The sequence below is a fragment of the Mus caroli genome, unplaced genomic scaffold (genome assembly GCF_978045245.1).
Source record: "Mus caroli unplaced genomic scaffold, Mus_caroli_1 scaffold_5, whole genome shotgun sequence".
Taxonomy (NCBI): Eukaryota; Metazoa; Chordata; class Mammalia; order Rodentia; family Muridae; genus Mus; species Mus caroli.
In genome coordinates this window covers 77382312-77409158 of record NW_028227260.1, presented here as the reverse complement: position 1 = coordinate 77409158, position 26847 = coordinate 77382312, and the positions used below count along the sequence as shown (strand labels likewise).

The window sequence follows — 26847 nt, the reverse complement described above, 5'->3', positions numbered from 1 at the left end:
ATATTTTGAAGTAAAATAATTATGGACAAGAAAATGACAGAAGTAAGCAATAGTAAACTTTTCATTATTTTTTTTTCTTTTAGCATCTTCAGAAACACAGCCACCCAGATTCATGCACATTCTGTCCAGAAGCTGCTCCATTTTGTACAGATACTGTTCCTTGGTCAAATACTGAACATAGCCCAGTTCCTACTTACCCCAAAGGGATAATGGACACCTTTAAGAGTGGATCTGCATGCTCCAGATACCAGCCTGCGATTGCATGGCCTGCTTGTGGTGAGCCACAATCTTCTTCTCAGACTTCAGAACTTGGGTTTTTTTCTCCAAGCCTCTAATTACTTAATTGCTTGTTCAAAGTGCTTCTCATTAATGGCATCTGAAGGGTGTCTTTTGGCAATCAAAGCAGCTTCTTTGGAGACATTGGCAACATCAGTGCCCAAAAACCCTGTTGTTAAGGATGCCAGTTTTCTGGCCACTTTATCTTTTTCCAACAGCTATTTCCAGGATACATGTGATGTTCTGGTAGCTCACAAAATAGGTATCTGAAATATTAGACCTAGGTATCACAGTGCTTTGATAAAGTTCAAGAGACCAAGGAGCAGGTTTAGCATTTTATTATGAATGGATTGTGTATTCAATTAAGGCAACACTTTGTGGCTTTAATTTTTAATCATCAAGGATGAAAAGCAAATCCTCATTCTACCTTTCCTGTTAATTCTGATTTGGGGGTGGTGCTAACAAAAGGTGGTAACTTTCTTTACAGCCCCCTACTTTGCTTTCAGTGTTACTATATACAATCTCCCTGGCTTACTGGGACTGCCAATTCTCTGGTAAAGGACATTTCTCTGTTCCAGAAAGCATGGGGAACAGTTTGCTGTATTTGTTTTGAGAGGGCCTTTGACATGCTTAGACAAGGGTACCATTGCCACACCATCAGAAAAGCAAAGAATAGAGTAGGTGTAGGTGTGCATGGTAGCATGTTAAGGCCCCCTATTGGTTGATCTCTTCTTCACCCTCACCTTCAAAAGCCTCTTTACTGATATTGACCTCGAGGAATCCTGGTACTGAATTGGTTAACTCCATCTCATCCATGTCCTCACCAGTGAACCAGTGTAGGAAGTTCTTGTGGTGGAATGTGTCTGAGAACTGCTCTGAGATGATCTTAAATAGCCCCTGGATGGCAGTGCTGTTGCCAATGAAGTTGGAGGCCATCTTCAGGCTCCTTGGTGGGATGTCATACACAGCTACCACAAGGTAGCTGCTATTCATGTTCTTGATGGCCATCATTTACACAACTACCTCCTTCATGGACATGGGCCCCTGAATACAGTGGTGATGGTCAGTCAGGTAGTGGCCATGGCATGGATCACAGGCAGCCATGATGTTATTGGCATCAAACATCTGCTGTGTGATCTCAGGCAATATCAGGGCTTGGTACTGCTGACTGCCCCAGGTTGTGAGGGGGACAAAGCTGGACATGAAGAATACAGGCACAGAAAATGCACCATGATCACAGACAACTTTCTCAGGTAAGCATTGAGTTGGCCATGGAAACACAGTGACTTGGTTATACTGCTCAAGGTGGCAGACACCAAGTTTTTGAGATCCCTGTAAGTGGGTTTGATCAACTTTAGTGTGGAAGCATATTCTTGAAGGGCCTCATTGTCCATGAAGCAGGTCTCATTGGTATTCTACACCAGCGGGTGTACACAGACAGCACAGCATTATAGGGCTCCACCACAGTGTCTGAGACCTTGGGTGACTGCATGACAATGAAGGTGATCATGATGTGGTCCAAGTACTCCTCCTGGATCTTGCTGAAGAGCACTGTGCCCATGCCTAAGCCCGTGCCACTGCCCATTGAGTGTGTGAACTTCAAGCCTACATACAGTCCCAATTATCACACTGTGAACTACCACATCTAGGACACCCTCAGTGTAGTGGCCCTTGGCCCAGTTGTTCCTGGCACTTGTATGTCCATCAAGTTTCCAAAGGGGTATCAGTGACTTGCTTTTGACAATGATTTTTTTTTCAGTGAAAGAGATTGGAGCAAAGGAACAAGAATCATTAGGTACCCATCAAGGTGCCTAGAATACAGATGAACAAGTACATCTACAGACAGGCTAATTATGTACCCAGGGGCCCCGGTCTTGGAAATGTTGTTGACATTCAGTTTATTCAGACCTTACATTCTCAGGATTATTAAAATGGCAGCATCTAATCTCTTTATTTGCTAAAAAATAAAATAAAATAAAAATCTATGTAAGACCATGTTATTTGTTTTCAGAATTTATTTTGTGTTTTCTACCAGAGACTATTTTTTCTTTTCATTTCTCTACCTCTTCCTCCTCCTCTTCCTCCTGTTCCTCCTCCTCCTCCCCCATGTCCTCCTCCTCCCCCTCCTCCTCCTCCTTCTTCTCTCCTTCTCTTCATTCTCCTCCTCCTCCTCCCCCATCTCCTCTTTCTCCCCCTCCTCCTCCTCCTTCTCTCCTCCTCCTCTTCTTCTTTCTTCTTCCTCTTCCTCTTCTTCTTCCTCTTCTTCTTCCTCTTCTTCTTCTTCCTTCTTCTCCTTCTTCTTTTCTTTCTTCTTCTTCTTCTTCTTCTTCTTCTTCTTCTTCTTCTTCTTCTTCTTCTTCTTCTTCTTCTTCTTCTTCTTCTTTTTCATTTTCTTCTCCTCCTCCTCCTTCTCTCCTTCTCTTCCTTCTCCTCCTTCTCCTTCTTCTTCTCCTCCTTCTTCTCTCCTTCTCTTCCTTCTCCTCCTCCTCCTCGTCCTCCTCCTCCTCCTCTTCCTTCTCTCCTTCCCTTCATCCTTCATTGTCTTCCTCCTCCTCATCCTCGTCCTCCTCCTCCTCCTTATTCTCATCCTCCTTCTCTCCTTCTCTTCCTTCTCCTCCTCCTCCTCATCATCATCCTCGTCCTCCTCCTCCTCCTCTTCCTTCTCTCCTTCTCTTCATCCTCATCGTCTTCCTCCTCATCGTCGTCGTCCTCCTCCCTCCTCCTCCTCCCTCCTCATTCTCCTCCCCCTTCTCCTCCTCCTCCTTCTTCTTCTCCTTCTTCCTCTTCTTCCTGTAGCCTAGAGACCAAACTCCATACTATACTATATAACATTTCTCTTTCCACAGTTGGTACAAAATATGGCAGCTTTCTCTTTTAGGCCAATTGAAATATCAGAAGTGAATTAAAATCAAAATTACATCATACATATCATTCATAGTCTTACAGAAGTTTTCTGCTTTCTTTAAAATATATTTTTCTTACACGATATATCCTGATTACACTTTCACCTCCCTCTATGTATATCAGTTCCTCTTCACCTCCATCCCATTCAGATACAGCCCCTTTCTGTCTCTCATTAGAAAACAAACAGGCTTCTAAGGGATAATATAACAAAGCAAACACACTGGTAGTTGAACAAAATAAAGAGAAGGAAAAGCAAACAGAGAAAGCACAACTGACCTACTCTTTTGCACAAGCAGGGATCCCATAAAAACCCTACACTAGAAAGCATAATATGTATGCAAAGGGCCAGTAGGATGTGGGTGATATATATATATATATATATATGTACATAATTTGTGTGTGTGTGTGTGTGTGTATTCCTGAGAAGACACAAGGCCCTTTAACATAATCTAAGTGACATATGATTTCACTATGGTTAAAACAAATTGGGAAGGTGAATGGACAATGCCCCACCATTCTAGTTTTCTAAGACATGGCAGGAAAATGCCAAGTAGCATAAGCTCCTCACTTTCTTTCCTCAACTGGGGTATAAATTTTTTGTTTGTTTGTTATTTCTTTGTTTTTTTTTTTCGAGACAGGGTTTCTCTGTATAGCCTTGGCAGTCCTAGGAACTCACTCTGTAGACCAGGCTGGCCACAAACACAGAAATCTGCCTGCCTCTGCCTCCCAAGTACTGGGATAAAAGGTGGGCACCACCACCGCCCAGTTGGGTGTAAAATTTTTAAGCAGTCCTCATGAAGTAGTCAAGACAGACTAACCAAGACACTGAGGCATATTCATAGTGTTGTAGAATGGTTTTTCTCATTTTGCACTATACCATCACTTCTAGAAGGCTCCTGTGTCATAGCACAGGAATATGAAAGATGAAATTACATAATTGAAAGAAGGGAGGCAAAAATGCAGGATAGAAGAAGTTTTAGCTTTTAACACACCTATGGTTATACTAAATACAACATTAATCCTAACCAGAAAAATATAAAATTTCATAATACATACCAAATTTAGCTTTTTATAAACAATGACATCACACTGTGCTTTCAACAAAATAAAAAATTACAAAATATTATGAATATTTAGAATCAGCTTCTAATATGGAATGAATTTAGGAATTATCAGTTTAGGTAATTAAAATATCTATGTCTATTATATTAAGAGTCCTAAAAATAAAATGGACAACATACAAATATTAACTGGAGTTTAAGCAGATACATGAGAGAGAATAAACTTGAATACATACAATACTTTTAAATAACCCACCAAAAAAGAATTCTATAGCCATCATATTTTCCTTTAACATGAAGAATGGAAAGTTCCTGTGTGGTAAGCAAAATCTGATGGACATGGTTTGCAAAAAATATTAAAATAATTCCTTCATAAAGAAAAGTAAATTATGTAATTCTGAAACACAGTTTTATAGGTAAATATGATGTGGTAGAATATATAAACATACAGCATAACATTTTATTTTGTTTTCTCAAAAGATATAACAGATAAAAGTTTGCTTGATGCCAGTTCCTGAAGCTGCTGCTGGTTGCCCTCATCCAGCAGCTCTGCAGCACCTCCTGTTAGAGTCTGTGGTGGGCTTGAAGAGGCAGCTGATGGGGCTGTGGCAGGCCAGCAGACAGACTGGTGCTCCTAGGGATTGGGTGGCTGCATCTCTGTCTCCATGGGTCTACCAGCCAAGCCACTGTGCGGTGAGTGTTTCCACCTCTCCAAGGATTCAGAGGTCTTGGATAAGTTGGCCTTGTGAGGAGCTGGTAATAATTTAATTCCAACTCTAGGTTTTCTGTGGGCACATCAAGAACTATGAGCAGAGGAACAGTTTGCCTGCCTTGATGAAGACTTTACTGCTAAGGACATTCTGAACCAAAAAATCAATGAAGTCTCTTCCTCTGACGATTAGGATGCTTTCTATGTTGCGGACCTCGGAGACATTCTAAAGAAGCATCTGAGGTGGCTAAAAGCTCTTCCCCGTGTTACTCCCTTTTATACAGTCAAGTGCAATGATAGCACAGCCATAGTGAGCACCCTACCTGCCAGTGGGACAGGATTTGACTGCAAGCAAGACTGAAATACAGTTGGTGCACCTATCTAGGGTGCCTCCAGAGAGGTTTATCTATGCAAATCCTTGTAAACAAGTGTCTCAAATCAATTATGCTGCCAGTAACAGAGTCAAGATGATGACTTTTAAAAAAAAGATAGATAGACAGGTAAGAAGGACACATGCTCCACTATGTTCATAGCAGCCTTATTTATAATAGCCAGGAGCTGGAAAGAACCAAGATGCCCCTCAAAAGAGGAATGGATACAGAAAATGTAGTACATTTACACAATGGTGTACTACTCAGCTATTAAAAAGGATGAATTTATGAAATTCCTAGGCAAATGGATGGACCCAGAGGGCATCATCCTGAGTGAGGTAACCCAATCACAAAGGAACTCACACAATATGTACTCATTGATAAGTGGATATTAGCCCAGAAACTTAGAATACCCAAGATATAAGATATAATTTGCTAAACACATGAAACTCAAGAAGAACAAAGACCAAAGTGTGGAAACTTTGCCCCTTCTTAGAATTGGGAACAAAACACCCATGGAAGGAGTTACAGAGACAAAATTTGGAGCTGTGACAAAAGGATGGACCATCTAGAGACTGCCATATCCAGGGATCCATCCCATAATCAGCTTCCAAATGCTGACACCATTGCATACACTAGCAAGATTTTGCTGAAAGGACCAAGATAGAGCTGTCTCTTGTGAGACTATGCCAGGGCCTAGCAAACACAGAAGTGGATGCTCACAGTCAGCTATTGGATAGATCACAGGGCCCCCAATGGAGGACCTAGAGAAATTACCCAAGGAGCTAAAAGGAACTGCATCCCTATAGGTGGAACAACAATATGAACTAACCAGTACCCCCACTCCCCGGAGCTCTTGTCTCTAGCTGCATATGAATCACAAGATGGCCTAGTCAGCCATCATTGGAAAGAGAGACCCATTGGTTGTGCAAACTTTATATGTCTCAGTACAGGGGAAGGACCGGGCCAAGAAGTGGGAGTGGGTGGTTGGGGGAGTGGGTGGGGGAGCATGTGGGGGCCTTTGGGATAGCATTGGAAATATAAATGAAATAAATACCCAATAAAAAAGAACATTAAAAAGATAGATAGATTGATAGATAGATAGATAGATAGATAGATAGATAGATAGATAGATATAGATATAGATATGCTTTTATTTATACCTTCTTATAGAATTACTGAGTCAGGAAACATCATCATATACAGAGTTAAAAATGTATTAAAATGATTCTAGACTCTTTCTGTTTCATGATCTATTCTATTTGTATATATACCCCTAATTCTATACCTGAGACATTAAAGTAAGGAAGGATGTCCTACCATGTGGTTAAAAACTCTTCTTGAACAAATCTCTGGAATCCTCATCTATGTAGCTCTAAAAGTAAAGACTGATTCATATGTTTATTCTTTTATAGCATCTTGGCTAAAGCTTTGATAGGCAACAAACACTAAGTCTAAAAGTGTTTTTCATCAGTCTTCAAGTGCTTCTGACGCTGAATGTACACCCTGAGTAACATCCAGTTTACCTGGATCATAGTCAAAGTGGGTGAAGATAATCATATATTTAAGGAATTTTGTATTATTCCATGTGAAGGTGGGGTTTCTGAAGAATATGGAGGGGAGTTTCTATAGAGTTCTCAATCAAAGGATTTTAAAAGTTGACTCTAATAAATAATAAAGCCCTTACTATTCTTTGTTTAATTTGGCAATGTCTTTTGGCAGTGAAATTGAATTTGTGAAAGTTGCCAAAGTGCTTCCAAAGGAAAAGTTGGTTTTGCAGATTGCCACTAATGATTCCAAAGCAGTTTGTCACCTCAGTATTAAGTTTGGGGCCACACTCAAAACCAGACAAAATGTGGAACAGACAAAAGACATAAATATTGACATCATTCGTGTCAGCTAAAGAAATCAGCAACAAATTTTTGAAAATGTAAAATTTCTATGTTAAAAGAGGAAATAGGAAAATAAAAAAATCTCAATTACTGTAGAATATCAAAGCAAAATAGACGTCCCCCCAGATTGAAAAAAAAAAAAAAAACATCCAAAGCAAAAGAGCACTTGCTATGTATTAGTATAACTATCACAAAATTGATTCTAGAAGTCAGTGACCTAAATAAGCCAGCTAAAAGTTGGAAGGTTTCATAGTAGATTAGAAGACAACAACCATCCTATCTATAAGAAACACACAATAAATACAATGATAAAAATACATTAAAAGTGACCATGAGAGTAAGTTCTAACTTTAGAACAGAAATACAAATGAAGCCAAAATAGTCATATTTGTTTCTGAAAAAATCAGAATTTAGGTAAATGAAAATTATCAGAGATAGGATAGTGCAATATAATAGTACAGGAATTCATTCTCCCAAATATATAGGAATCATAGTTGTATATACACTGTGTTAAAAAGTAATTATAAAGGGGCTGGTGAGATGGCTTAGCAGTTAAGAGCACTGCTTGCTCTTCCTCAGCACCCAAGTTTAATTCCCAGCACCCAGACATCATTAACTCTAGTTCCAGGGAATGTGATATCTTCTTTTAGCCTCTGCAGGCACCAGGGACACAAAGAGGTGGCAGAACCAGTATGGGAGGAGATGTACAGAGGGTCAGGAAATTGAAAGGAGGTGTGTAGCAATGGGGCATGGGAAACTAGGGGTAGCAACCAGAAAGTCCCAGACACCAGGAAAGCAAGAGCCTCCCAGGACCCCATGGGTATGACATTAGATGAAATGCCCTGCAAAGGGGAGGGAGAACCTGTCCAGACCATATCCAGAGGTTAGGCAAGGCCACCTAGTTGAGGGATAGGGCCACTCATCCATCTCCAAAATTTTAACCCAGAATTGCACCTGTCTAAAGGAAATACAGGGCGAAGGAGTGGAGCAGAGACAGAAGGAAAGGTTATCCAGAGACTGACCCACCTGGGCATGCATTCCACATGCAGACACCAAACTCAGAAACTATTGCTGATGCCAAGAAGTGCTTGCTGATAGGAGCCTGATACAACTGTCTCCTGAGAGGCTCTGCCATATTCTGAACAATACAGTTGCTGATACTCCCAGCCAACCATCGGACTGAGCACAGGGTCCACAATGGAGGTGTTAGGGGATGGACTGAAGGAGCTGAAGGGGCCTTATCTCGCATCAATTGGAGGGGAGGCCTTTGGTCCTGTGAAGGTTTGATGATCCAGTATAGAGGAAAGCTTGGTTGATGAAGAAGGAGTGGGGGGGGTAGGTGGGTGGGTGGGGAGCATCTTTATAGAAGCAAGGTAAGGGGGGGGTGGAATAGGAGGGTTGTGAGGGGTAAACTGGAAAGGGAATACCATTTAAAATGTAAACAAACAAAAAAATAACCAATTTAAAAAAATGTGTTTTTAGGCAAAACATCCAGATACACAAAATAAAAAATGTTTTAATGAGAAAAAAATAGATATAAAGACAATTCCACTTGTATAGCTAAATATTTCAACATTCCCCTATGAGTCATTTATAAGCCCAAAAGCAAATAATTAATAAGGATTTAATTGAAAAGAATCATCATTTACTGAAATCCACCTAGTCTTTATACAATATTCATCACAATAGTCTACATCTCAAAGTTTACATAGAATAAACACACACAAGGACCATATCTTTCCCCAGATAATAACTCATAACAACCAATTTCAAAGAACAGAAACTTTACAGTGTATTCTATAAGGTGATGAAAACATTAATGTAGAAATTGACTAGAGAATAATTATAATATTTCTCTAAAATATTTAGAGATTACAGTACATACTTCTAAGGAAAACAAAAATCAAAGACTATTTCAAGCATTTTTAAAGATAAATGAAGTGAAAGCAAGTTCATCAAAATATCTGAGTGCCATAGAAAGCAGTATTTGGAGGGATACTTATAGGAATTAAATTGGTGGTTAAACAATGAATGATATATACTATAATCATGCAAACTACCTATCATAGATAATTACAATAAAACAAAAATTTAAACTTGACTTAAAATGAACAAATGAAACTGAAGCCTATTAGAGAAAACCAATAGAAACAAATTCCAGCACTTAAATAAATTAGTGAAGATCATAAACTTCTGTCCATATTAGGAAGTGAAGAGATATAATCTAAAAATATAACAAAAACAAAAAGAAGTCATAAGTATGGGTATTAAAAGTATGCTGGACTTTTATGTTGTTTCTGGGGTTTGAACTCAGTCCTTTATGCTTCTAACATAAACACTTTACCAACTGAGCTATTTCCTCAGTCTTTTGAGTCTTATGAAAGCATGAAAATAAAAGGAGACCATTGTAGGTAGGCATTGGGAAGACAATAACAGGCTATAGTGATCTAAAGGGAGAAATGGGAGAAGCTGAGGGTCTCAGTGGAGGGAGCTGAAGGAGGTAAGTAGAGGGAGGAGGGTGGAGAGAGAAGAACAGTAAGAATTGTAAAATAGTTTTTTGGAATCCTTCTTAGTTGGGGCTTCTATTGCCATTATAAAGCATCATGACAAAAAAAAATGACTTTAGGAGAAAGGGTTTATGTCATTTTATAGTTTCATGTCACAGATCAACACTGAGCTCACTGAGCAAAGTAAGGGCCAGGACTCAGAATGTGGAGGCAAGAACTGATGCACATGTCAAGGAGGAATTCTGACTGTAGACTTGTTCTTAGTGGCTTGCTAAGCTGCTTTTGTATAATACCCATGACCACCAGCCCAGAGGTAGCACATTCCACAGTGAGCAATATGTTCCCACATCATTTATAAATCAAGAAAATGTTCTGCAGGCTGGCTCCCAGGCCAATTTGGTGGGGGCATTTTCTCAATTGACTTTCCCTCTTCCTAAAATAACTCTAGCTTGTGTTAAGTTGTCATAAAACCAAAACAACTCCCATATCTAAGGATCAATGAACATTGTGGAAAATGGGAGAGAAAGCATGTAAGAACCAGTTTTCTGTGAAATTGTGTCTCCTAGTAAAGTCAGAAGTTACATCCTCAGTGTCACCAACAAGACTGATTAAACAGGAGCTGAAAAGGACAATGACATACCGATGTGAAACTACGCAAGCCCATGACAACTCAATTTTACACAAAGAATTATAGGCAAATAGAGAATGCTGAGAGTGAGAGAAATAGTTTTCCCCAGGGGAGAGCACAGCTATTGGTTATCCAATGTTAAATGGCTGGCTCTTAAAAATATGAACATGTAACATTATACAGACTTAGCAGGTTATACAAATATGTGAGTAACAATTCATGAAAAAGAGACCTCGAATTGACAGAGAGCAAAGAGTGGTATGTAGGAGGGTTTGGAGGGAGGAAAAAGAAAGGGGATGTGATGTAAGTATATTAGAATTTCAAAAATGCCATAATACTTAGAAATGAACCACTCCAGAATCACAGTTAATTATTTATCCAAAATAACCTTTAATACATTTAATTACATTTCAGTTAATACATTTCAGTTGTTATATAAATATACATATAAAGTTTATATGTGTTTTCCTATCTGGGATGACAATGCATCACCCAAAATCTGTACACTGTGTAACAAAACACCAATATGACACATTGGAAGCTGCCACAACCAGCATAGCCATGGGCATCATGGAGTAGTGGTATACAGAGACCCAAGATTGAGTTTATCTCAAAAACGAATAGAAATTATTTTCCCAGTGCTATTTATTTTATGTTGTTTTTCTAGGTGCAGGAACTAGCATTGCAAACAGAGCTTGAACATACAGTATCTTTGACGGATTCATCGGATTTTTTTTTCATTTCCCTGTACTTTTGACTTGTTTTGCCCTGGAAAACATTACTCATAGGCTTTTATTTTATTATTGAAGTTTTATGAAGTCACAGGACCACAACTGGGTTAGGATTTATGCTTGGGAAAGGAACTGCAGACCATTTGACCCCAACAAGTAACCTTCTTTTGAGCTGTTAATTAGGATTGTCCAAAAGACTCCCAAAATACGGTGTGATATTGTCCTTGGGTCCTCCTCAGAGGTGGAACATAAGTCCTTATTGTTGAAGAGAGCATGCACTACTAAGTGCACAGGGCTCAGAGGACACAATCTGTATCATACAAAGCCCCTTCTCTCATGGCTAACTTTCCTGGTATGAGAAAGACCTATGCAAGCTTCAAAAAAAGGAAACAGAACTATAGGAAAGTATAGAATACTGAGAGTGAGAGGAAATAGTCCTACCCAGAGAATAGTATATTGATTGGTTGTCTAATATCAACTAATCAACCATGAAAACATACATATACAAAGAACACTATGCAGGCCAAGGAAGTTGTAATTATCTATTAATGAATATAATACACCCACATAAGTAACAACAGACAGGAAGCCATGCATTTGAAAGGACAAGTTGGGGGTGTATATTAGAGGGTCTGGGGGATGAACTAGTAGGGGGAATGATGTAATTATATTCCAATCTCAAAAGAAGTCATTAAGACATGAAAAGACATGGGAAAAGCCTAAATGAATATAGCAAAGTGAAATAGCCTATCCAGAATAGGCTACCTGCTGTGATTCCACCTTTATATAGAAACTATAGTTACTATAGTTTATATAGGAAAATGCAAAATTATGAAAACAATTTTAAATGATTTTAATGAAAAAAATTATAATTAGTCAATACTTAGATTAAGGGGCTATAGGGTACTCTATACTGAATGGAACATCTATATTAATTTCCTAACAATGCTTAGGAAACATTATGGAAGTGGTTGTGGAAAGTCAGAGGATGGAGAGAAGTTATTTGAAATAATGTCTCCTGTCTCTGACTTGTCTGTTTAGTGAAACACCATGAACTTATAAAAAGCTTTGAATGTCTTCATTAGATATGCATGAGACTGGCATATCAGCATCATATTATTGTTAGCAGAGGGGCTTATAAGGTTCCATCAATAGCAAGGAGCTTTTGACAGTTAATGGTTGCTGGGTAAGAGAGAGACATTTTCAGTTCAATAATATAGTCACTTATTTAGTTGGCCATGACACAGGAAATAATTTCATGTCCTTGTATATGTAAGTAATCCTAATTAAGGTAAATGGGTTATAAAAATAAATAGATGAAAAAGAGGAATATGTTAGAAAAAAAGGTTACCAAAGGAATAGAAGTGGACAAAAGAATGAATTATGAGTGAATAGGGTCTCAACTTATTATATATGTGTGTGAAAATGTCAAAGGATAAATATATTTTTTTAAAAAGATAAACCATTACTGTGGTGTAAAAGAAGAGGATGCATCACTAGGAGTCCTGAGGTCCCCTTAATGAAGTGGTAGCATTGAGATGCTTTTTAAAATTTCCTGTGTATAACTAGAGAAGTTTGTAGAATGAACTTCAGAGTAACAGAAAGGAGTGGTTCTTCAGACTTTAACAACCATGAATGGATACATAGATAGTTGGGAATATAGATCATGAGTATTTTGACACTTATTCAGGGGCAACAGCCTGTTCTCTGACTCTAGGTAACTGGGCTATCATATAGCAATCTAACAAACTCTAATTTCTTTTGCAGGGTTCTTTGGATTCAAGCTGACCAAGAGAACTGTAGTCCTAACCAAACTGAAGAGGAGAACAGGAACATAGTATGTTGCCCTCCAAGAAAGCAATGAAGGAAACCTTCCTAAAAGCAACAGTATTCTCTACTTTTCAGTGGTGTGGTGCTCACATGTTGTCATTCTATTCTTCCAGGTTCCTGCCTTGCCAGCTCTCCTGATCTTTGTTGAAATGCCAAGGGCCCACAAGAATAAGGGCCACTCCCGTGCCAAACATCACCATGCACGTTGGGCTTGCCAAGGTCTCCAGAGTGATCACCCTATTGCAGGCAGAGGGTCAAAATCTCTTACTGTTAGCCAAGCTAATTCCCCAAGTTTTTCTGGGGCTTGCACTCCTCAGAGAGCTGTGTTTTCTCCACCTCCTGATACATATATGTCCAGCACAGGCTTTTATCTAGGTGCTGAGGCTTCTGCTGGCAGTGGTGATACAGAAAGTCTTTGTACCTTAAAAGGAGAACCCACCACTCAGCCAATATGCAAAGATGTTCTTACCAAGAAGGCAGACAGGTAGAGTTCCTGGTGGAAAAGTTTCAGAAGAGTGAACAGTTCTCAGATGCTGATATGCTGAAAGTGGTCAGCAAAAAATACAAGACACAGTTTTCTGACATCCTGAGGAAATCTTCCTCTCGCATGGAAATAATCTTTGGAATGCAGTTAAAGAAAATCGATAGCAGTAGTGAAACCTATGCCATTGTCAGCAAGCTTGGTCTCTCCACTGCTGAAATTCTAAGTGGCAAGAGGGGGTTGCCAAAATTGGGTCTTCTGATGACCATCTTGTGTCTAATCTTCACAAATGGCAACCGTACCACTGAGGAAGAAATCTGGACTTTCCTGAGTGTGTTAGGAGTATATGCAGGGAGGAAGCACTTGATTTTGGGGGAGCCCCTAAGGCTCATCACCAAAGATCTAGTTCATCAAAATTATATTGAGATCCACAAGATGTCTGAGGGTAAATTCCCAAGATATGATTTCCTGTGGGGTTCCCAGGTCCATATAGAAACCAGTAAAATAAAAGTCCTAGAATTTTGGGCTAAGATCAATGACACTGTTCCCAGCTTTTTCCCTGCACTGTATGAAGAAGCACTTAAAGAACAAATGGAGAGAGCATAACGGGGAACTGCCTTGGGTCCCACAGCTACAATGGACAGGGCTCATCCCAGCTGTATGTCCTGCAGCTTCTCCCACAAATAGCTGCAAAGAAACTTGAGCTTTCAATTCTTGTTTGAAATGTAGTCAGCCTTCTGTGTAGTGGAGAGTTTTGGGTTACAGGAATAAAGCATATATTTTCTTTTATTTGTTTATACATGAGTAAATGATATGTGTATTTGCTTTGGTGAACTGCAAATGTTCTGCTAATGGAAAGTTAATTTGTTTCACAATCGTTGTTTCTCAATGCTATGCCTGATACATCTATTGCTGCATTTCAATGTTACAACCAAGTGTTCTGTTACTTTAAAAACAAACTGAAAAATCTCCACAAGTCTCTTTTTAGTATTACATAAGAAAACATGAATTTGTAAAAGTTATTCTCATTGAAATGTCATGTCACACATTGGTGAAACAAATACAGTAATGAACTAATTAGCTGTGAGATTTTGTCTTTTGTTTGTAATATCAATTGAGACAAACTTGGATTTGATTACTCAATGTATGAACTAATGAATTATAGTAAACTTCTTATATACTCTTTCATTGCCTCATTATTTTCTCTAAAGCTTAGTTGATCCTATATATTTTGGATATCATTTGGATATTTTTTGGTTTGGGTCTCCAAACCCAGTCTAATCATCACCTAAGCGGATAATGAAAAGAATGCCATGTAATTTAGATGGGACATTAAATCTTTCTTAGTTACAAATAAAGAAGAGTGTGAGATAAGATGTGAAGACAATTGGAAAGATAACATGAAGAACAAGAATTTTCCAATGCAAGAAAAGAGTGAATTATTTGATAGAAGTTGTTTGGAACAGTAAGAATTTCTATGTTTAGTGCACAATAATTTCAATAATGTTGCAGAATGGGCTTGGAGAAATGTGGGAGTGGTGATCAAGGCCTCATATGGCATATCTTCCAGTAGGCATACCAACTCTTTTGAACAGCAAACACATATTAATTTTAAATATTTCTTTAGAACTTTAAAAGTACCAGAAGCAAATGACTATTTGGAATATGAATGGAAGAAATCTAAGTGATTGCCTGGTACAGATAAATACTATGGAAAACTACACACATGGTGTCCAAGGATTCTCTAACATATATTAGCAATATACTACCTTGAGAAGAGGACTTAGAAACTGCTGAGTTGTCGTTCTTGGTATGAGCTGGTAGGCCCATGCTATATTTTAATAAATGGATATAAATGGATATATTTGTACATATATATATATATATATATATATATATATATATATGTGTGTGTGTGTGTGTGTGTGTGTGTGTATGTATGTGTGTGAGTGTGCAAGTGTGTGGTATATGTACACACATGTGTGAGAAACCTTGAAAAAAATTTAATGTCCAACTCTATGACATAATTCTGTATTTCTTGAGAAAGTCTCTCCCTCACTGAAATTGTAGCTATGCTATTGGCCAACATACTTCATGAAGCCTCCTGTTTCTGACTCCTCTAAAAGCCATGGAATTACAGGTGCATTTTACACACCTGGTTTTTTTTAGAAGGGTGATACATATTTGAACTCAGTTTCTCATTTTGTATAGCAAGTGTCTGTCTCCCTAAAACCACATCCATATCCTACAAGAGTTTATATATATATACATGTGTGTATGTGTGTGTGTGTGTGTGTGTGTGTGTGTGTGTGTGTAAGTATAATTATTAAAGACAAGTTTATTGGAAAGCTGCTCTCGTGGGAGTTCATTTGCCCCAAGGACTGAGGCCACAGAAGTTTCCATGGGGAAGTAGGGTTGGGGAGAGAGAGAAAGGGTATGCTTGCATAGAGAGAAGAGAAGAAGAGCAGAGACAAGGGGCTATCTTTTTTTAAGTTGTTTGGAGTGTAGTTTGTCATACTCTAAATGACAGCTCTGCATTTGAATAATGCAAAAATGTATACAAAGTGTTTTTAGAAACATTAAGAATTTCTGTGAACTAATTAGTGAGTAAATTAATAGGTGCCCTTAACACAAATTAATGCCTCAGCTGAGAAAAACAACAACAACAACAACAACAACAACAACAACGTCTTAATTTTATTGTCTAATTAAGAAACACTACTTAGTTTTACTTACTGAGCAGAATTTTGGTATATATACCTCTCATATACACAGAAGAATCTCCAACATATAATAATGACACATACTCCACTATGTTCATAGCAGCCTTATATATAATAGCCAGAAGATAGAAAGAATCCAGATGTCCTTCAACAGAGAAATGGGTACAGAAAATGTGGTATATTTACACATGAAGTACTTCTCAGCAATTAAAAATGACTTCACGAATTCCTTAGGCAAATGGTTCCACTTGAAAATACCTTCCTGAGTGAGGTAACCAAATCACAAAAGAACATACATAGTATGCACTCACTGATAAGTGGATATTAGCCCAAAAGTTCAGAATAACGAAGATTCAATTCACAGACCACATGAAGCCTAAGAAGAAGGAAGACTAAAATGTGGATGCTTCAGTGCTTATTAGAAGGGTGAACAAAATACCCATGGGAGGAGATACAGAGACAAAGTGTGGATCAGAGACTGAAGGAAAGACCATCCAGAAACTGCCCCACCTGGGGATCCATCCCATAAACAGCCAGCATACCCAGACCCTATGTATTTATGCCTGAAAGTGTTTGCTGATGGAACCTGATATGCCTGTCTCCTAAGATGCTCTGCCAGAGTCTGACTTATATAGAGGCAGATGTTTGCTGTCAACCATTAGGTTGAGCATGGTGTTCTTGATGGAGAAGTTGGAGAAGGGACTGAAGGAGCTGGGGTTTGCAGCTATATTGTGGGAGCAACAGTGTCTAAAGGTGAGACCCCCCAGAGCTCCTAGGGACAGGACTAACTACCAAAGAATACACATGGAGCAACCCATGGTTCTGGACACATTTTTGGCAGAGGATGGCCTTATTGAACATCAGTGGGAGGGGAGGCCCTTGGGCCTGAGGGTATTCAATGACCCAGTATATGGGAATGCCATGGCAGGAGGAGTGGAGAGGATAGGTGGGTGGGGAAGCACACTCGTAGATGCAGGGGGAGGGAGGATGGGATAGGGGGTTTCTGAAGGAGAGACCTGAAAGAGGAAAACATTTGAAATGCAAATAAAGAAAATATCTAATAAAAAGTTGAAAAAAAGAAAATATCCAATAAAAAGTCACAAAATTATTTTATCTGTAAACCAAAACATGTGTTATATCTACAATGAATATTTTGAATAAAGTTCAAATATTTAAAAAAAATCTTCCTTGTTTAGTTTTGCCAATTGACACCTTACTTTTCAAATATTCATACTAATGAAATCAAATTGGGAAGCTTTATGACCCAAAACTGGGTAAGATGACATTGGGGTAAATATTTCTTTTGTGACGTATGTATGGTTCTAAGGATTTAATGAATTTTGTTTTTAGAGACTAATATCATGAAAGACACTGTAATCAAGAAGAAGTGTGGAAAATAATCATGTCAGCATGATGCTCAAGATCTGTTAAGTCCACTGCAATATTGGTAAATGTAAGTTCTCAAAGGCAAGTCCATTTAGAAAAATTACATGTTCATCAGTGAGACTAAGGTTTAAATTCATTTATGTCATGGAGCTGTAGCACTATGTATATAAGCAACAAGGGAAGTCTTTTAAGTTAGCAATATTCTGGAGTTCTTTATTCTCCCATAAAAGACTCTGTTCTGTTTTTGAGGACAAACAACTTTAACTTCTATGATTCTGACACGTATCACAATGTATTCTTTCATTTCCACCTCCAAAGAAGAATAGTAAAAAGCCCCAAATTTATGAGCAAAAACAGTTTATGTTGGCTCCTGTTCTATTGGAAACTGTTTAGATTTCATTGAATTTGCCATCTAAAATAAAAACAAGTTTAAGAAATATTGTATTTTATTTTTATTAGATATTTTTTATTTACATTTCAAATGTTATCCCCTTTCCTGATTACCCCTTAGAAAGCAACCTATCCCATCCCCTATCCCCTTGCTCATCAACCCACCTACTCATGCCTCCCCACCCTGGCATTTCCCTACACTGGAGCATTGAGAATTCACAGGACCAAGGGCAGAGCAGATAACATCATTCACAGTACAAACAGAACAGGTAACATCATTATTAATATAAATTATCAAAATATAACAATTCTCAAAAATGTCATCAGTAGAGGCAATTGTCCAAGGCTAGCAACATAGTTCCAAGAGCAGGTTAATACATCTTTATGGTCAGTGCTCTTAACCACTAAGCTATTTTCCAGCCCCATATAGTCAATTATTATTTAACATCTAATGCCTGAAGTTTTATGAATCTTCAATGCATAAATTTAAACTATTTTAATTATGATTAAGGCTTTCTTTACCATATACTAAAACCCACCTCTGATTACATAACTACGTGTAGCCATATGAAATCTTATTGTTGAGAAAGTTTGTATCTATCATAATAGTTTTGAAAATGATTTAAAAAGTAAAGTGTTGCTTTCCTGGAGATAACGTCATGTTAGTGACCCCATCTCAAGGAATGGTTTTGTTGAACAACCGAAGGGAGACCCTCACTCAAGTCTCAGGGATCACGCGCTCAGAAAGCCACAACAGTCAAGCTTGCTGCAAACACACGAGGTTTTAATAACACACAAACCAGCATGCTGAGGTCGAGAACCATACACTACACAGGGGTAGAGGATTCTGACCATGACTCTATTTTCCAGCAGGCTTATAAGGCAAAAAACACAAACTAGGGGGAGGATCGGAGAGGAAATAGGGGAAGTCTAGGGGCGGATATTTACTTCAAGGTACCTGGGACATTGAAACATTTTGTGGTTGTTTTTCCCAAAAGTTCCGGGGAATTAGGCCATCTGGCTGGGGGCCGGGGCCCATGTTCTCAGGGAAGTCATTATTTTATTTTTTACTCTTCATTTCCCCATTTCTTCTTGTGAGTAGCTCTAATCTTAGAGCGAACCCTCTTCTTCTTTCGGCAAAGTCAGGTACTGTTGTTGGAGCACCATTACCTGTTCAGCACTAACCCTGTCTTTTACAAAAGCCACTAACTTATTAAGAATGCAAGGTCCAAAAGTGAGCAAAAGCAAAAGGAGGATTAGGGGACCGGCAAGAATAGAAACAAGGGTGGTAAACCAAGGAGACTTATTAAACCAATTTTCAAACCAGCTCTGTCTATCTTCTCTTTCCCTTCTGTGCTTGTCTAACCAGTCCCTGAGTTTTGACATAGAATCTTTAATTATTCCAGAATGGTCTACATGGAAGCAACACTTTTCCTTTAGGGCTGCACAAAGTCCTCCTTCTTTGAGTAAAAGGAGGTCTAACCCTCTCCTATTTTGCAGTACTACCTCTGACATGGAGTTCAAGGATTCTTCTAGTTTAGTAACGGATTGCTCTATGGCCCTCAGATCAGTGTCAATGGCAGTTCGCAATTCATCAAAGTATCGAGGGGTCTGAATTAAGGTGGTTGTACCTGTGCTAACCCCAGCCGCCACCCCTAGACTCAGAAGGACCGCCAAGGTCATGGTAATGGGCTCTTGCTTATGGCGGACTCGATGTTCGAATTCATCAACAAAAGAGCTGTCATGGTACAGGAGCCTAGGGACAAGCTGAACTAGAATACAGTAATCTTTAGAAGTATTAAAAACAGAAGTAGATATGCAGGGAGTGAGACCAGTGTTGCAAGCCCACACTGTGTCTAAGGGGGGCACTAGGTACTGACCACTGTTGGAAAACTGGATGCGTTGGGTCTGATTACAGAGGTGCCATCTGCCATGTGGCACTTGACCCAAGCAAAGTCTGCTTGAGACAGCTGCCAGAGTCAGTTTTCTGTTCCCCCCGCCCAAGGGCATTGAGAATGGTCTGCAGTCTTATTATAGGTCCTGACTTGGGCGATTCCCTCATAATGGGGGGGGGGGGGCTAGAGGCATAGTACAGCCAGCAAGACTGAGTAATGTTGGGATTAGTACAGTTGAGGACCAGGAATGCCCCTTGTACCAGGCTAAACAGGCGATTCTCGGTGTCTGGGGGCGAGGGAGTGGTTGGGGCTAGATCAAGGGAAGGAGTGTCAGTAGGGCCACCTAAAGTAGGCCCAGGGAGGGTAGGTCTTGGAGGGGGTCTCTGAGGCCTTTTAACTAAGATGGGGTTAGGCCCCACTGACTGGGCTGGAGGACTTTTAATCTTCAGCCGAACCTTAAAAGTGAATCCAGGGTCTGTCCCTGTCACATAAAATCTTAGGCCCCACTGCCTCCCCTTTATCCAATCTTCTTTTGCCTCTTTTCCTTTCTGAGTAAAACTGATGTTTAAAGAATCATGGCCCTTATTTCGTCTGGACACTACAATAATATCCCAGCTAGAGGAAGGGTGCCAATAAGTGGTACCAGTGGTTTCAAATCCCCACTGACTACAGAAGAAGGCCTCTGTTCCCCCGCACTGGCGAGCCTCTTTTTTTACTTTTTCTATCCCTGGGACAGACATAAAAGGGCTCCTGACGGCGCCCCCTTTGTTTAGACTCACTACTACAGCCTGGTATACCTGCAATGTACTGCCACTGGGAACTTACCCCCTGGTTATATGACTGCTTCTGGTAGATTACCTCGCCCTGGGGCACCTTTTCATGTGACTCTTCAGGGATGTCCCAAGCGTCTAATCCAGCCATCAAGGCACAGATTTCAGGGAACAGAGGGGGCCATCATGTATAAGGGGGGGCTACCTTTGAAGTACTCCATACGGTATCTCCGGCTTGAGAGATGACTTCCCATGTCAGGGTCATGGAAGCATGAGGATTACTACCCAAGGTTGGGGCTACTGCGAAGGCGCAGCTTAAGAGGGTTGTCAGTGGCTGCTACTGTCCAGTCACCCTCATCTTGGTTTTGTGCTTTCTTTACATGGGAGGCGTGGCTCCAGGCAGCAATCCCATCTACCTTCACTGCCTTGGAGGTAGTCAACAGCACCAGGTAAGGTCCTTTCCACCTGGGCTCAAGGGTGCTAGCGTGATGTCATCTGACCAATACCAAGTCTCCAACCTGGAACCTGTGAGGCACTGCTGTGGTCCCTGGTGTGTAGGCTTCTTTGATCTGGTTCCAGATCTGTGTTCTGACAACTTCTAAGGCCTTTAAGTGGGTAAACAGAGCAGAGGGTGAGTAAAGGTCAATGTTGGGATCCAATATCCCACCTGACTCAATTAAGGGGGGGCGGTCCCCCATACAGAATCCCATAGGGGGTGAGGCCGAAAAGTCCGGGAGTGTTTCGGACCCTGAGAAGGGAAGGAGTGTCACCCAGTCCCAACCGCCGGTCTCAATGGCTCATTTAGTAAGGGTCTCTTTTAGGGTCCTATTTATTCTCTCTACCTGTCCTGAGCTCTGGGGCCTGTAAGCACAATGTAATTTTCAATTAGTCCCCAGTTGTGTGGCCAATTCCTGATTTACCTGGGCAACAAATGCAGGCCCGTTGTACGAGCCAATTACCTTGGGGATCCCAAACCGAGGCAGGATTTCTTCAAGGATCTTCTTGAGGCAGGATTTCTTCAAGGATCCTCTCAGGCCATTACCTGAGAGGTTTCTGATTTGGTAGGAAAAGCTTCTACCCATCCTGAGAAGATGTCTATGAAAACTAGGAGATACTTGTTACCATACTTTCCTGTTTTAATTTCAGTGAAGTCCACTTCCCAATAGACCCCCGGCCTATCTCCTTTTATCCTCTTTCCAGGCTCCTTGAAAGGCCGAGTGGCATTGGTCAAGGTGCAAGCTTTGCATGACTTCTCTACCTCTTCAGCTACTGAATTTAACCTTAACACATAATACTTAGATCCTTTAATTAAGGCCTTGAGTTTATCACTTCCATGATGGGTTAGTTGGTGAATATGTCTCACATAGTCCTGTCCTTCTTTGGAGGGTAGAATTATCTGCCCATCTTTAGTCTTTGCCAGTCCATGATGACTAAACATTTGGGCTTTTCCTGCCTCTGTCATATCTTCAATCTTCAAACTAGGATCCGTGGCTGGAGGATCCGGCACAGTTTCAGTTACCAAGATTACTGTCCCTTGGGCTGCCTGCTTTGCTGCCTGATCAGCCATCTGATTTCCCCTTGAGATTGAGTCCTCCCCCTTCTGGTGCCCAAGACAGTGGACGATGGCCACCTTTTTTGGTAGATGTACGGCCTCTAAAAGGGCCAGTATTTCTTCCTTGTTTTTAATGTACTTTCCTGCTGAAGTGAGCAAGCCCCTTTGCCTGTATATGGCCCTGTGGATGTGTGCAGTGGCAAAAGCATAGCGACTGTCAGTGTAAATGTTGACGGGCTTACCTTCTACCATCCGGAGCGCTTGTGTTAGTGCTATGAGTTCCACCTTTTGAGCAGAGGTTCCTTCCGGCAAACCGTTGGCCCAGACTACCGGTGTTCCATCCACCACTGTTGTTCCTGCTCTCCTTTTTTCCTCTACCATGAAGCTGCACATCCCTGTACCAGTTAGGTACACCTGGCCACAGTTGGTCGGTCAAGTCCCTTCTGTCTCCGGGCTCTTTCTCCAAGATGTCAGCACAGCAGTGTATTGGAGTGGAGGCCTCTCTTGTCGCGGAGTGGTGGGGTTCGGGGATCTGCATCACAGTCTTCTTTAGAGCTTCAGTGAGCCACCACTTTCCTTCTCAGGGGGTGTATCCTAGGTAGGTGATCTCGGTATGGCATAGCTGAGCTTTCTTGAGCTTTTAATTTGGTTAGTAGAGCCCTTCCGAATAGGGGGGCTGTGCACTCAGGAAGAACAAGGAAGGAGTGAGAGTCTCTGTCCTCCTGGAGGTCTTCTTGCCCTGTTGCCTAGGTACCCTGACTGTCCTTTCTCTGACTTTCCTTTTACCTACTACTGTGGCCAAAATCTTAGTCAAGTTTCTTTCCTGGCAGTGATCATGCCGATTCTCTCTCTCTCTCTCTCTTATGATACACTTTCTCAGCCCCCTTTACTAGGTCCTGTAAGGTATAATCCTGAAGTCTTCTAACCTCTGCAACTTTTTCTTAACACCAGAGGCAGACTGACCAATGGAAGCCATGGCTACAGACGCTTGCTGTCCCTCCGAGGAGGGATCAAACGGGGTATATCTCCTATAAGCCTCCCTCAGCCATTCTAAGAAAAGGAGGGCGGCTCCACTGGACCCTGAAGAACCTCTCTTACCTTGGCCAAATTGGTGGGTCTCCGTGCGGCCCCCTTGATACCCGCCACTAGAGTCCAGCAGTAGACCGTGACATGCTCCCTACCTTCCACAGTGTTAAAATCCCAGTTGGGGCGGGCCAAGGGAAAAGCCTCATCTACAAGGTTGAGGAGATTAGTGGGGGTGCAGTCTGGTCCCGGGACATTCTTTCTGGCTTCTAAAAGGATATGTTCTCTCTCTTCTGTGGTAAAGAGGACCTGCAAGAGCTGCTGACAGTCATCCCACATAGGTTGGTGGGAGAACATTAGGGACTCAAGGAGGCCACTGAGCCCAGATGGATTTTCTGAAAAGGAAGGGTGGTTAGTTTTTCAGTTGTAGAGGTCGGCCGAGGAGAATGGCCAGTACTGAAGAGGGGAAAGTTCGTTAGGGCCCGGAGGCGGCCCGCAGACTTATGCTCGGAGTGACAGAGCTGTCACCAAGGACAGCTCCAGGCCGGCTCAGAGTGGCAGAGTTGTCACAAGGACAGCTCCGGCCTGGCTCCATCTGGACTGCGGCCCAGGGACTCTGGTAGCTGGCTGGCGGCCCACTATCACTGGCCCCTTTTGTAGGCTGGGGGGGGGGGGGGCGCCGATTGAGGAAGAGGTTGAAGGGCAGGGGCAGAGGCAGGAGCAGGGGGTGGTTGGAGATCTAAAAGAGAGACCTCCTCAATTTCAGGATAAATATGTGGAGGGGTGGGCAGACTGCTTGCCTCAGCTGGGACTTTCGGCTTTGCTGCCATGACCACTGTTGCCATCTTGCGTCCCGTGGTCCAAGGTTTGAGCCAAGGTGGTGGATTTTGTACCAGATCTTGCCAGACCAGGATATAGGGCACATGATCTGGATGGCCTCCAGGGTTCTGAAAGCAATGCGCTTAATAGTGTAAATGATGGGAAGATTAAGAGTCCCACCTTGAGGCCAACCCACTCCAAAGGTGGGCCACTCCGAAAAACAGAACTTCCGCCAAGGTCTTTTTCTAACTTCAACAGAAAGATTATGAACCCTAGTCTTAACGTCTGTCCAGTGGTCAAGGGTTAGCGTCAGAGGGGGTCATCACAGTCTGTCCCATTTCTAAATCTATAATACAAATGACAAAGACAAGACAAAAGACAATCACTGAAATAGAGAAAATCTGTCTCCTGTTCCAAGTCGAGCAGAAAAGAACCGCGACACTGTAGACTGGCCGCCTCAGATTGCTGGGGGGAGAGTCGGTCCCCCCGTCTCCAGATGGGGTCCGCCAGGTGTCCCTGCCCCTCCCCCCCCCCCCCGTCTTCCCGGGACATCTCCCAGGGTGAACGGATGGTGGACACCTGAATACATCTATTCATATCCACTCCGCACTCCCTCCAGGAGTGCCTATTCAAATGAACTTCCTCAAAACCGAAACTGTGATCACCAGAATTCAGACAGACAGAAATACAGATAAGACAGACACAATGCCTTACCTCCAAGTGATGTTATGACTCCTGGGTGGTTGTCAAATCCCAGATGAACCCCCACATGTTGGACCCCCGAAGGGAGACCCTCTCAAGTCTCAGGGATCGCGAGCCCAGAAAGCCACAACAGTCAAGCTTGCTGCAAACACAAGAGGTTTTAATGACACACAAACCAGCATGCTGAGGTCGAGACCCATACACCACGCAAGGGTAGAGGAGTCTGACCATGACCCTATTTTCCAGCAGGCTTATAAAGGCAAAAAACACAAACTAGGGGGAGGATCGGAGAGGAAATAGGGGAAATCTAGGGGCTGATATTTACTTCAAGGCACCTGGGACATTGAAACATTTTGTGGTTGTTTTTCCCAAAAGTTCCAGGGAATCAGGCCATTTGGCCGGGGCCTGGGGCCCATGTTCTCAGGGAAGTCATTATTTTATTTTTTACTCTTCAGTTTCTTTTTCTTTTTAAATATTTTTATTACATCTTTTCTTCAATTACATTTCCAATGCTATCCCAAAAGTCCCCCCCCCACTTCCCTACCCACCCATTCCCAGTTTTTTTGGCCCTGGCGTTCCGCTGTACTGGGGCATAAAAAGTTTGCATGTCCAATGGGCCTCTCTTTCCAGTGATGGCTGACTAGGCCATTTCCCATTATTCTTGCTTAAGATCTTGTTTTAGGCTACCAGGAACATGTAAAATAAGAAAAGGATTAAGAGAAAACAAAACAGATAAATTGCCATGAGGACTATGGCTCATTATTTTTTCTCAGGCAGAGTTCCACAACTGGTTCCAGGAGGCCTCCCCTTTTTGAGGTCAATCACCTCAGTCTATAGAACTTGTCACACAGATCCCTACTGTAGGTGGTGTCTAATATTTTCCATATTCTGGATCCTATATCCAAAAGACATAGAGAATGAGGGAACATATATGTTTTCAGTCTTTGGATGCCTATTCCAGTTTGCCCCAAATGATTTAAGAAAGTCAAATCTGAGGTTGAGGAACCATAGGCAACAATATTCATAATTAGGTACTTGTCTGAATTTCTAATCAAAGTTTATATGTGTTGTACCAGAGCATGTGCCTCAGCAGCTCAAGGCAACACAAGAAAGGAAACTAATCCTTAGAGTCTTTTGCAATTCTGATTTTTAACAGGTCCCTGGGACCTCAAGTTTCTTAAGGACTGTCTTAGTCAGGGTTTCTATTCCTGCACAAACATCATGACCAAGAAGCAAGTTGGGGAGGAAAGGGTTTATTCGGCTTACACTTCCATGCTGCTGTTCATCACCAAAGGAAGTCAGGACTGGAACTCAGACAGGTCAGGGAGCAGGAGCTGATGCAGAGGCCATGGAGGGATGTTCTTTACTGGCTTGCCTTCCCTGGCTTGCTCAGCCTACTCTCTTATAGAACTCAAGACTACCAGCCCAGGGATGGTCCCACCCACAAGGGGCCTTTCCCCCTTGATCACTAATTGAGAAAATGCCTTACAGTTGGATCTCAGGGAGGCATTTCCTCAACTGAAGCTCCTTTCTCTGTGATAACTCCAGCTGTGTCAAGTTGACACAAAAATAGCCAGTACAAGGACTAAGTGTATCTTTCCCCACTAAGGCCGGACAAGGTAGACTTCTGCTATATATTTGTGCCCAGGGGTTTGGACTGGCCCATGTACATTCCTGGCTGGTGATTCTGTCTCTGGTAGCTGCCTGGGGTCTGGGTTAGCCCGAGACTGCTGGTCTTCCTATGGGTTGACTCTTACCTTCAGTTTCTTCTAGCATTTCCCTAATTCAACCATAGGGGTCTCCAACTTCAGTTCAATGGTTGGGTGTAATTATCTGCTTCTGTCTCACTCAGCAGCTGGTATGGCCTTGCAGGGGACAGCCATGACAGACTCCCATCAGTAAGCACATCATAGCATTGTAGAATCAGGCCTTGGTGCCATTTTCCATGAGATGGATCCCAAGATGAGCCAGCCATTGAACTACCTTTCCTTCAGTTTCTTCTCCACTTTTGTCCCTGCAGTTCTTTGTCCCTGCAGTTCTTTTAGACAAGAACAGTTCTGGGGCAGAAATTTTGACTGCGGATTAGTAATACTATCCCTCTGCTTAAGGCACTGTCTATCTCATGGATATGGAATCTTTACATTCATTCTCCCTAATGTTTGGCATTTTGGTTAGGGCACCCCCAATGAGTCTTAGA

The 26847-nt window shown here is 41.5% G+C and overlaps 2 pseudogenes; one reads left to right on the top strand and one right to left on the bottom strand.

Moving 5' to 3' along the window:
* Nucleotides 1-990: 990 nt before the first annotated feature.
* Nucleotides 991-1837, bottom strand: LOC147004650 (tubulin beta-6 chain pseudogene; annotated as a pseudogene).
* An 11221-nt stretch (nt 1838-13058) lies between these two features.
* LOC147004649 (melanoma-associated antigen B4-like) lies at nt 13059-13996 on the top strand (annotated as a pseudogene).
* Nucleotides 13997-26847: the final 12851 nt, after the last annotated feature.